The sequence below is a fragment of the Physeter macrocephalus genome, chromosome 10 (genome assembly GCF_002837175.3).
Source record: "Physeter macrocephalus isolate SW-GA chromosome 10, ASM283717v5, whole genome shotgun sequence".
Taxonomy (NCBI): domain Eukaryota; kingdom Metazoa; phylum Chordata; class Mammalia; order Artiodactyla; family Physeteridae; genus Physeter; species Physeter macrocephalus.
In genome coordinates this window covers 12,428,966-12,437,446 of record NC_041223.1, presented here as the reverse complement: position 1 = coordinate 12,437,446, position 8,481 = coordinate 12,428,966, and the positions used below count along the sequence as shown (strand labels likewise).

Sequence of the window (8,481 nt, the reverse complement as noted above, 5' to 3'; positions counted from 1 at the left end):
ACATATGTATACACACACACACACACACACACACACACACACGCACGCACTTCCTCCACAAAGAAAGGCCACTCAAAGACATAAAGGCCTCCACTGGCCTCCACCTACTAAGAGGCATAAACAGGGCCTTGGTGATGTAGCCCACCTCCCCACACAGCACCCCTCCAGGTTCACCTCTCTCCACCCCACCTCAAGACAGAACCAACACTATCAAGTTCTTTCAGTTGTGAGTAAATGCCTTATCTCTCTTGCCTCCCAGTTTTCTCCCAAATCTTTTCTTTCCCCTCCTCTAGGCCTGGCTACCCCCTGCTCATCCTACAGGTCTGGATTTGGATGTGGCTTCCTCCGAGAAGCCCTCCATGCTGTGCCTGTTCAAACTCTGAGTGAATTACTCTTCTGCTGACATACCTGTGGGCTTGTCTGTGTTCTCCACTCAATGGAAGGTGCCAAAGACAGGGACCCTGTCCACTTCACTGCACCTAGTAGAAACATTACACATGATAGGTGCTCTATATATGTTTGATGACTTATATTTAAAGTTAGTTAATCTCTATTTGCACCAATTTTCCTGCTAACAAATGGCTTTCACCTCTGGGCTGTAATAGACAGTACTTATACAAAATTTCACAGCATTCAGAATATTTCAGATAAATCCTACAATATATGAAGGTACATCAAAAGCAACAAGGTATTCTTCCAAGGTTTGGGGGCCGTCCATAACAAATCTTTTCTACCTAAATGGTTAAACTATGGAATAATATAGAACCCAGGTAGAGAGGCATTTACTCTCATTTCCAAAAAAAAAAATTTGTGGGAAAACTTGGAGTAGAGAGAGAGTTTCTGTGGAATAACTCTTGTCTATAGAAGCCACTAGTACATAGTCATTCAATGAATGAATAGCTCTGTTAGTATTAAAGTAAGAGACTGCATAATCTATGGTGTTCTGTTACCCAGTTCAGGGAGGACGGAACACGTCCCAATTCATCAAACATCTACTTTACCAAACAGTCATCTATTCCAAAAGATGGTTACAGATTGTAAAGAATTCAAATAAAATGCATTCCATGCTTAAGTCATACTGAGACTGTGCTGTGTTCATTCAGGAAGATGTTTTAACACAGCGTGATCTCTCAGGACATGGATGCCTCTTCTCCCATTTGCTCTTGAATTTACTCAGACGTTTGCACCCATCAACCCACCAAAACTAACTTTCAAGTTCAATGTCCTCCACACACTAAATACACTGGTCAATTCTCAGTCTCCCCTTATTAGCCCACCAGCAGTACTGGGCCCAGTTGACCCCTCTTTCCTTCTGGGAGCACTTTCCTCACTGGCCCCAGGACACCACCCTTCCCGAGATTTCCTGTACTTACTGGCAGCAACTTGCTGGTTGCTCAACCCCCAGACTTGTAAGGGTGGGAACGCCCTAGATTTCTTCTCTCCCCTTGTCTCCCTGTGTGCCCACTCATTGAGTGCTATCATCCAGTCTCAGAAATTTAATACCATGTATAAACCCCAATGGCCACCAAATTTCTATCTAGTCCCAAACTCCCCCATTAATGCAGACACACATCTCTACTCCACTTGGCGAACTAACAAACACGGATGTTTCGAAACCAAATATTCCCTTCACCATCTTCCAGCTCTCTGCAGACGGCAACTCTAACTTTCCAATTTCCCAGACCAAAGACGCCATGGGTATCCTCTCACACCACCACCCCATCTCTTGGTAAATCCCACTGGCCTCTCAGAACACCCAGAACATGGCCACCTCTCGCGATGGTGACCACAGCTGCCACCTGGTCCAAGCGTCCTCTTCCAGACGGTTATTGCCCCAGTATCTTAACTGGCTCCCTGATTCCACCCTTGCTAACTTCTGTCTACTCAACACAGCAACCACTGTCATCTTAAAATGTAAATCTGATATCACTCCTTGGCTCCAAAGCCTCCAATGGCTCCCCAAACATCAAATTAAAGCCAAAACATACATAACGGTCTCGAAGGCTCTGCACCATCTGGCCTCCCCCTCCCCTGATATCATCTCTTGCTGCTCTGCCCTTGGCCCCTCTGTCCCAGCCACGCCACGCTGGCCTCCCTGCTCCCTCCACGTGTCAGGCTCTGGCCTGTCTCAGGGCATTTGCACCTACTGTTCCTTCTGCCAAGAACGTCCCCGCGCCTGTTAGCTGAGTGCTCACTGAGAGCCTTCCCCCAGCCACCCCGGTTAACACTGCATCTCCACTTCCCTCCTGCACCCACCTATGGCCCTTGCCTGCAACATGTACCACATCCGTGTGCTATACGAGTTTTACGTACTGTGTGTCAGCCCCCACCAGAACGTCAGATCCGGAAAGACAGGAACCACTTACCGTCTCTTCTATTCACTGCTGTATCCTCAGCTCTCTCGGAACAGCTCCTGGTACAGGGTCGGCACTCAATAAGCACTGCTGAATGAATGCATGGTGACTAGCTACTTTCATCAGACTTAGTGGAAGTGTCAGTTAAGAGGGCACTCTAGTTAACAGACGGAAAGTTAAATGCAAAGAGTTAGTTCTATTTCTCCTAATGTGACCTGGTGCACTACTTCATCCAAAACTTCGTTTCCCGAATTAACATGAAAGACAAGCGCATCATTTCAGAATACCAGGTTGTGCAGTTCGTATTACTTTAAAAATCATAGACGAGAAATGAGCCAAAAAAAAATTTTTTTTTTTTGGCCGCGCCGTGCGTCATGCAAGATTTTAGTTCCCCAACCAGGGACTGAACCCGTGCCCCCTGCAGTGGAAGCGAGGAGTCTTAACCACTGGAACACCTGGGAAGTCCCAGAAATGAGCAAATTTCAATGGAAACGTCAGCTGTGCAGAATATACCGGGGAGATGTTATAAGAAAAATCATCTATTGTTTTATAGCTGATCCTATTAAGTAAAGAATCTGTGCAGTTTACCTGAAACTCACAGAAGAAATCACATCTACTTCTAAGGGTTGGATGGGCCAATGACGAACAAGAAAACGGGCCCCATCATGCCTGTGAAGGACGGACCTGCCACCCCCTCGAGCGCCACGCCCTGGAAGAGCCCTCCACACCCTTGGCTCTCTCCCAGCCGGTACGATCCAAAGGAGGCACTAATCTCAGGGAACCGGCTCCCCATCCCACAAAGCAACTGCAGCCAGACTGCTGATCTCACTAAGCACTGGACTGTGTGCAGGGATTACTCTACGATGCATTTAGCATTTATCAGCACTGATTTTATATCTCCATTGACAAGCTTCCTGTAGGACCCTAATCTTCTCTACTTCACTATGTGTTCTATGTCTTAGACTGCAATGTACAGAAATAATTCAGGGTGCCATATTCATGTATATTGCATCATTTCACACTCAAGTTGGAGGACCTAAATTTCAGCTAACACTCTCCTATTTTAACACATTCCATGTGCCAAGCTGCATGATATTTACACCGCATTAAAACATGAGACAATCAGAGTGCTGCAGTGAGAGAGGGCACTGAGTTTTCTGAAGTAGTTGAATCATGCAAGATGCTGGTACCATGCAAGATGTCTCCTCTACAAACTAGAACGGCTTTTGAGGTTGCTACCCATCAGGTGTGCACACTCTTGAACCTGCAAAGCAGCTCCTCCCGGAATTCAGCACACTTCAATGGTACTGCCGTGCTAAGGCACTGAGGCACAGATCGTGGGCATGAAAGTCCCCTTCCCTCCACTCGCACATGCAGACCCTGCCAAGGCTTCTGGAACACTCGTGGGTGGTGCCTCTCTCGGCAGCCCTTCTCCCGTCTCTCTCTCTCTCTCTCTCTCTCTCTCTCTCTCAAGGCACCTGCTCTTACTCAGGCCTCTTCAACTCTCTCCAGGAGACCACCCCGAATGCCCCCCAGAGCTGGTCTCTCAGATTCCAATCACTCCTGCCTGCATAGCCCTCCCTACATCCCACAGTTCTGCCAGCAACACACCTCCTTTCAAACCCCTCTATCATTTCTCTATTATCCACTGAATTAAGTACAAACTTCTAAAAGTCAGTGGCCCTCAAACTGTGGTCCACAGAACACCTGAAAAAGATTCACAGGCTGCCTGCTAAGCACCCAGCAACCAGGGCCTCACCTACACCCACACCTACGGCAGCAGGCTCTGGGGAGTTAGGGCCGGGAATCATTTGATCCTTATTAGTGAGTGACTCTCAGGCCCACTAAAATCTAACTGCCAACACCCTACGTCTTGCATTCAAGCAACATGGCTGGATACATATGGCTGTGCTGGCTTAACACATATCAAACCAACCCGTAAGACTAAAAATGAAATTTTTTAAAAGATGGGCTAGCAGTTTGAAGGTAAGAGAGAGCCACTAAGGCTGCCAAACTTAAGGGTTCAAGATCCTGGAGAGAAAGACAGGAAAGTAAGCCCCACATTCTCTCCCATGTGGCCCTTTATGGCCTTTCTGAGTCCCCAGCAGCCTAAGGATGAGGCCAAGTGGAACGGAGCCCTGGCTCTGAATACAGTAGAAAAATCTCATTACCCTAGAATGTACGAACAAGAGAACAAAAGCCATCTCTAATTCCATCATCCATAGAGAGCCAATGCTGCCATTGTAATATATTTCCTTCTAGCCTTTGTATATATATATTCATACAATCTCAGCAATTTAACTTAGGCAAAACTAGAACTTGAAAACATTAAGTGACTATCCAAAAGTGCATAATCCCTATTAAGTGTGTGTGTGTGTATATATATATATATATATATTTTTTTTTTTTTAAAGAAGATGTTGGGGGTAGTAGTTTATTTATTTATTTATTTATTTTTGCTGTGTTGGGTCTTTGTTTCTGTGCGAGGGCTTTCCCTAGTTGTGGCAAGCGGGGGACACTCTTCATCGCGGTGCACGGGCCTCTCACTGTTGTGGCCTCTCCCGTTGCGGAGCACAGGCTCCGGACGCGCAGGCTCAGCGGCCATGGCTCACGGGCCCAGCCGCTCTGCGGCATGTGGGATCCCCCCAGACCGGGGCACGAACCCGCGTCCCCTGCATCGGCAGGCGGACTCTCAACCACTGCGCCACCAGGGAAGCCCCCTATTAAGTATATTTTTAAATGCCTCTTCTTCCATTTCCAGTCACCCTATCAAATACTAAAAAGAGAAAAAATATAGATACAGTATTCCCTACAATTACTTTCATCGGGTGGTAAAATTACAGGTTAAATTTAAGTAGAGCAATTCAGACCATACCGTTAATAACGTCAGTGTTCTCCTCTTGCCCTCAAAACTTATTATCAGGACGAACTTACGTCGGTGCCTACCCAAGAGCAGCCAGGTAAGGTCAGGTTCTAGAATCAAACGTTTCTTGACTCAAACCCCATCTACTGTGTACACAACCTCAGAGGGGTCAGTGCCTGGCCTCCTTAACTCTGAAATGAAGACGATAAAAGTGCTGCCGTCAAACAAGTACTGTGAGGACTAAACGAGATAATTCACGAAAAGCCATAGCAAGGGCCGAGCACGTAAGAAATCTCAGTAAATGTCACCTGCTAACTGCTGCCTCCCCGACCAAGGAGTGTGCTTCTTCATGACAGGCTTTGTTTACATCTAATTCATCTTTTTGCTCCTAGCATGAAGCAGAGGAACTGGTACTAAAAAGGAAATCTATATATCTTTTCATTTTAAGTTTTTAAAGGGAATAAATGGTTGAAAGAAACACCTCATGAAGGTTTAACAAAATATCATCCATAATGAATATACGTGTGTATATATATATATGTAAGCATAGTCTGTATAATTATATGTGTGTATGTGTATATAGACACATATATGGACTGTTCACTTACAAAACAAGCTGAAAAGTTAAAACATTCTGAAATTTTTTTAAAATTTATTTGTTCATTTATTTATTTATCTATTTATTTATTTACTTTTGGCTGCGTTGTGTCTTCATTGCTGATCATGGGCTTTCTCTAGTTGCGTGAGCGGGGGCTACTCTTCACTGCGATGGCTTCTCTTGTTGTGGAGCATGGGCTCTAGGCACACAGGCTTCAGTAGTTGTGGCACGTGGGCTCAGTAGTTGTGGCTCGCGGGCTTAGTTGCTCCGCGGCATGTGGGATCTTCCAGGGCCAGGGCTCGAACCCGCGTCTCCTGCATTGGCAGGCGGATTCTTAACCACTGCGCCACCAGGGAAGCCCAACGTTCTGAGATTTTTATTGAGAAGTTTTGCAGATTGTATCCTGGGGTCAGTACCACTCCAGTTTAAGTACTAAAACTAGTGCTTTTCCTGTTTGTTTTGTCTCCCAATTCAGAGCACCAGGAAGATAGAAAGACCTTGAGTAAACTGATAACTTACTACTTCAAACAGGACCCCACAAGCCAGCACGGAAGTTAGGAGCACATACCTTATTTCCAAGGTATATGCTTTATTTTATACATAGAATCTTCCTGTACAAACACAAACAGTTCCTGTCAGGGACCAATACCACACAGCCAGTGAGTGGCAAAGTAAACTCACTCAGAAGAAGCCAAATTCTTGCTTTTACACTGAAGAGTAACTACTCAGTGGCCTGCTGGGTTCATCAAGGCATCGGTATTTCTGGCTTAACAATACCTGTAGGGAGTTACATGTTACAATTTTAGAAATAAGGTAATTAGTTAAGTAGCAAAATGAAATTATAGGTTAAGAAACAGATTTACTAAATAATTAATGAGTTGCTCTACGGCTACTTGTATTCACGTATCATATGTCTGTTTCTCACTAAGACAAACCTGACCACAGCTGTCCACAGTGGGAATCAACACACTAGCCCACAGATATGTTACGCTTGGCCTATACCCAAAAAAAACTGTTGACAGGTTTCTAAAAACTGGAAAATGTCACAGAGAAATACAGACACCCAACTTCATTTGAAAACAACAAGAACAACAACAAAGAAGCATAAGATTCTAGAAACTGTAGGTCCACAGTCAGCAGAAACTGAGCAGTCCAGGTATCTTTGGGTTTGCCACAGTCTCCACCACTCCCTACTGTCTCAGTTGCCCCTACATTTCAATTTCTGACCTTGCCTCCTGGCCCCTGTAGGAGTCTAAGTTTGCAACTCTTGTTGCAAGTCTCAGGGCCATTCCCAGTCCTCAGTGTTCACTTCTGTAGCAGCTTTTTTATTTTGGACTCTCTTGGCCTTTGTCGACTGTGCAGAGTGCGGGGTGGGGTGGAGGGGGGATGGGGAACTCTCAAACTCCATCTGCACTGATTCGATGTCCATGAACTAAAACAAAAGAGCTTTTCACCTTGGACTGCAGCATATTTGCCACTCTGAGTATTTCTCTTTTCTGCTTTTTCTTCCTCTCATTTACCTTTGCATCTGCATGCATTGTTCAAAGCCAAAACCTGAGTGCTACGTGAAAGAGAACAACTATCCACTCTCCCTCAAAATGGAACTGGGGACGGGGTGTCACATTCTACTCTTCTATGAGAGCGAGGCCTGGAAATTCCACACAAAACCTAAACAGGTCCCTTCAGACTGTGAAACATTCCCCTCATTCTGTTTTCCTGGAGCTGAACACTCACAGAGGTACACAACAAAAGGGTCCCCTGGGCCTGGGGTGGCACAGCTATCTAGGAGCCCATGGGGACAAAGGCTTTAACTCTTCCCTGCCCACTCTGTGGGAAGGACACTTACAGACCTCAGTGCATTAATGCACCTACTGAAATATGCAACAACTGCCCCTACTAGAAAAGTTCTCTTTCCTACCCAATCACTATGTATTAGCGGAAAACCAACTGCAGACAAGAATTATGCGGGATGGTCTGACATACATTATTTATTTTTCTAGGCTCCACACGAGTGGTAAAGACTGGTGGTCCTCAAATTTTAGCCAGCACTAGAATCACTGACGGACCACAGCTTCCTGCTTCCCACCCCCAGAGTTTCCGATTCTGTGAGTCTGGGATGGGGCCTGAGAATTTACATGTCTAAGCTCTAATGTTGAAAAAGGAAGGTCCATGGATAAACAACAAGGTCCTACTGTATAGCACAAAGGAACTATATTCAGTATCCTATGATAAACCGGGATGGGGCCTGAGAATTTACATGTCTAAGCTCTAATGTTGAAAAAGGAAGGTCCATGGATAAACAACAAGGTCCTACTGTATAGCACAAGGAACTATATTCAGTATCCTATGATAAACCATAATGGAAAAGAATATGAAAAAGAATATATCAATATATATGTATAACTGAGTCACTCTGTTGTACAGCAGAAATTAAACACGACATTGTAAATCAACTATACTTCAATAAAATTTTTTACAAAACTGACAAATTAAAACAGGATCTAGGTTTTAAATGTGTATATTTGCTTAAAACAAAGTAGATTACACTTTGCAAACACTTAAAAAAAAAAAGAGGAAGTTCAAGAACAACGGTGACGGGCTTCCTTGGTGGCGCCGTGGTTGAGAGTCCGCCTGCCGATGCAGGGGACGCGGGTTCGTGCCCCGGT

General features: G+C 45.1%; 1 protein-coding gene across 5 annotated transcripts in view; it reads right to left on the bottom strand.

Moving 5' to 3' along the window:
• Window positions 1–8,481, bottom strand: part of CNKSR3 (CNKSR family member 3) — a 102,685-nt gene that overhangs the window by 82,634 nt on the left and 11,570 nt on the right. The window contains exon 1 of one of the 5 annotated variants that reach the window (XM_055087431.1): window positions 409–486. The exons of the other annotated variants lie outside the window; for them this stretch is intronic. The gene's annotated coding sequence lies outside the window, so the exon portion shown is untranslated. Of the gene's footprint in view, window positions 1–408; window positions 487–8,481 lie in introns of those variants that run through there. 5 annotated transcript variants of the gene reach the window in all.